Here is a 3,868-nt window from a genome sequence, read left to right as displayed (position 1 = left end):
CTTCTCTCCTTTGAATTTTTTGGAATAGTTTGAGAAGGATAGGTGGTTGGTTCTTTTTTTATTTTTTTAAAATATATTTTATTGATTTTTTACAGAGAGGAAGGGAGAGGGATAGAGATTTAGAAACATCGATGAGAGAGAAACATCAATCGGTTGCCTCCTGCACACCCCCTACTGGGGATGGGCCCGCAACCAAGGTACATGCCCTTGACCGGAATCGAACCTGGGACCCTTCAGTCCACAGGCCGACGCTCTATCCGCTGAGCCAAACCAATTAGGGCTCTTTTTTTATTTATTATTATTTTTTTAAATTTTTGTTGGAATTCAGTTCCCTTGTAAAAACAAACCGAAAAGAAGGACAGGGCAAACTTTTTTAAAAAGGAAAAGGAAAAAAAAGCATTGCTTCTCCTCAGCTTTCTCCTTGGTGTCCTCGTCTTCAGACTCCTTGCTCTCCTCCACCAAAAGAGCTTCTAGCTCTTCAGCCACTTTCTCAGCATTATCCTTTTTGCCCAATCCTCCTCTCTTTTCTCTCTCTTTGATCTCTTTCTTGCATTCTTCAAACTTTGTCTTGAATTTCTGTGCATTTTCAGTACTGAGGAAGCAGGTGGCCAGTAGCTCCTGCGTGGGGAGCTCGTCAGCAAAGTCAGCGTGGGTGTTCCAGACCCAGGTCATTGCCTGTGTTTGGCTTTAGCTCCATCATTGGCATGATATAGTTGTTGGCACATATCTTCAAGGTCTCATCCCTCCTCATGAGAAGGCGAATGGTCCCTTTTCCCTTATGCTTCAGGACTTGACATCACCAGTGCCTCGTTCCTCCCATTCTGGGAAATTGTTCTCTCAAGTGAATCTAAACAGCTTTGTCCTCATTTTGAAAAGCTTCTCTTCATCTTCTAGTGTTTTAATTTCTTGCTCAGAAGAGAAACTATAGGCTTAAACTGAGGGTTGTGGTTGGACTCATCTGCATTCTCAATGGAGGTATCATGGTCCTCATGGATGTCCTTGGTGGCCATGGTGGCTGCCTGGGTGGCTCGGCACTGGCTCGGTGGCTCCTTCACTCCAAGTCTGGTGCTGGCACCAGTGCCTCCCATACCTTCACCTATTCCCTCCACCTAGTGACCGCTAGTTCTTCTTCTTCTTCTTCTTTTTTTTTGCTAGTTTTTTTAAATTGTATTGGTTGATTTTTAGATAGTGAGAGAAAAGGTGGGAGAAAGAGAGAAACATCAGTTCTGCTTATTTATGCATTCATTGGTTGATTTTTTCTTTCTTTTTTTTAAAAAAAATATTTTTATTGATTTTAGAGAGGAAGGAAGAGGGAGAGAAAGCTAGAAACATCAATGATGAGAGAGAATCACTGATCAGCTGCCTCCTGCACACCCCCCACTCGGGATCGAGCCCGCAACCCGTGCATGTGCCCTTGACCGGAATCGAACCTGGACCCTTCAGTCTGCAGGCCGATGCTCCATCCATCGAGCCAAATCGGCTAGGGCTTTTTTTGTTTGTTTGTTAATCCACACCCGAGGATATTTTTCCATTGATTTTTAGAGAGAGTGGAAGGGAGAGGGAGAGACAGAGAGAGAAACATCGACATGAGAGAGACACATCCTTTGGTTGCTCCCCACATGCACTCTGACCAGGGCTGGGGATGGAGCCATGCGCCCTTGACAGGAACATTGCTTGCTTGATTCTTGTATGTGCCCTGACAAGGAATTGAACCCATAATCTTGGTGTATCAGGATGACACTCTAACCAACTGAGCTGCCCAGCCAGGGCAGTTTTTCTTTGAATGTTTGGTAAAATTCATCTATAAAACCATCCACTGAGGACTTCTTTTGTTGGGAGCTTTTTTATTACTACTTAGATTTCATTAGTTGTAATCAGATTCTCTGATTCTTCCTGATTCAGTTTTGGAAGATTGTATGTTCCTAAGAATTTGTCCATTTCTTCCAGATTGTCCAATTTGTTGGCATATAGTTGTTTGTAATATTTTCTTACAATCCTCTGTATTTCTTTATGTCTATTGTTACTTCTCTTTCATTTCTGGTTTTATGTGGGTCCTCTTTTTTTTTTTTTGATGAGTCTGTTTAAAGGTTTGTAAATCCTGTTTATCTTTTAAAAGAACCAGCTCTTGGTTTCATTGAATTTTAGACTATATTTTGTTTATTTATTTTTTTTAATTTTCTTCCTTCTACTCACTTTGGGCTTTGTTTGTTGTTCTTTTTCAAGTTCCTTTAAGTGTAAAGTTAGACTGTAGTTGTTGTTTTAATATATTTTTATTGATTTCAGAGAGGAAGGGAGGAGAAAGAGATGGAAATATCAATGATGAGAGAGGATTATTGATTGGCTGCCTCCTGCACCCCCTCCCCCCGCCCTCCTGCCCACTGGGGATTGTGCTCACAACCCGGGCATGTGCCCTGACTGGGAATCGAACCCTGATCTCCTGGTTCATAGGTCGACGCTCAACCACTGAGCTACACCGGCCAGGCTAAAGTTAGATTGTTTATCTGAGATTTTTCTTGTTTCTTGAGATAGACCTGTAATACTATTGATAACTAGAACGGCAAGCTGAGGTTTTGTTCCCAGGGTCATGTCTCGTGACTCCAAAGAGTGAACTCCGCAGACCAGAAGATCAAAGCAAAAGTGTGGAAAATTTATTATAAGCAGATTCAGACTCCCAACACAAATAATGGGTTGTCAGTGAAGCCTTGTAGTCTAGCAGTATATATTTACTACAAGCCTGCTCAATATCTACCCGTGTCACCACCTGCTCGATTCCCTCAATTGTTCTTGCCCAGCAATGGACCTGAACTTTCCCTGTTCCTATGCATCAGTTCACCTTATGGCTGCAAACCCTCCCTAGTTTCACATGCCTCCTGCTCTGAGTCCAAAAACATTCTATTATTTCTGCATCGTTGGTTCCTGTGATTAGGCTTTCTCAAACTGCCGTGTCTGCCCTGCCTGTGTTCCACATGCTTTTGTTTTCCACTGACCCCCTGCCTGTCTGTCAAGCTAACTCCTCTCACTATGACTTTCCCTCTTTTAAAAAAACATACATTTTTATTGATTTCAGAGAGGAAGGAAGAGCAAGAGAGATAGAAACATCAGTGATGAGAGAGACTCATTGATTGGCTGCCTCCTACACGCTTCCTACTGGGGGTGAAGCCTGCAACTCACACACGTGCCCTGACGGAATCTAACCATGACCTCCTGGTTCATAGGTCAATGCTCAACCACTGAGCCACACGGGCCAGACATGACTTTCCCTCTTAAGACTGCTTTCCCGGTTCCCCATAAATTTTGAGTGGTTGTGTTCTCATCATTTGTTTCAAGGTATCTTTTGATTTCTTCCTTTATCTTATCATTAACCCATTTTTTGTTTAGTAACATGTTGTTTAGCCTCCATGTCTTTGTTTGGTTTTTAGTTTTTTCTTGTGATTGATTTCTGCTTTCATAGTATTACGCTCAGAGGAGGTGCTTGATATGATTTCAGTCCTTTTAAATTTATTGAGACTTGTTTTGTGTCCTAAACATGTGGTCCATCCTAGAAAATGTTTCATATACACTTGAAAAGAATGTATATTCTGCTGCTTTGGGATGAAATGCTCTGAAGATATCAATTAAATTCATTTGATCTAGTGCAGCGGTTCTCAACCTGTGGGTGGCGAACAATGAAAATACATCCTGCATATCAGATATTTACATTACGATTCGTAACAGTAGCAAAATTACAGTTACGAAGTAGCAACGAAAATAATTTTATGGTTGGGAGTCATCACAACATGAACTGTATTAAAGGGTCACGGCATTAGGAAGGTTGAGAACCACTGAATTCTAGTGTGGCATTTAAGGCCACTATTTCCTTATTGATTTT

At 41.7% G+C, this 3,868-nt stretch overlaps 1 pseudogene; it reads right to left on the bottom strand.

The window, feature by feature from the left end:
- Window positions 1-324: 324 nt before the first annotated feature.
- Window positions 325-1,010, bottom strand: LOC139022202 (ran-specific GTPase-activating protein pseudogene; annotated as a pseudogene).
- Between the last annotated feature and the right edge of the window lie 2,858 nt (window positions 1,011-3,868).

Source organism: Myotis yumanensis, unplaced genomic scaffold (assembly GCF_028538775.1).
Source record: "Myotis yumanensis isolate MYYU_CA2020_CCGP unplaced genomic scaffold, mMyoYum1.0.hap1 SCAF_13, whole genome shotgun sequence".
In the NCBI taxonomy this organism is placed as follows: Eukaryota; Metazoa; Chordata; class Mammalia; order Chiroptera; family Vespertilionidae; genus Myotis; species Myotis yumanensis.
The sequence above is the reverse complement of the archived record's forward strand: the minus strand, read 5'-3'. Positions and strand labels throughout refer to the sequence as shown.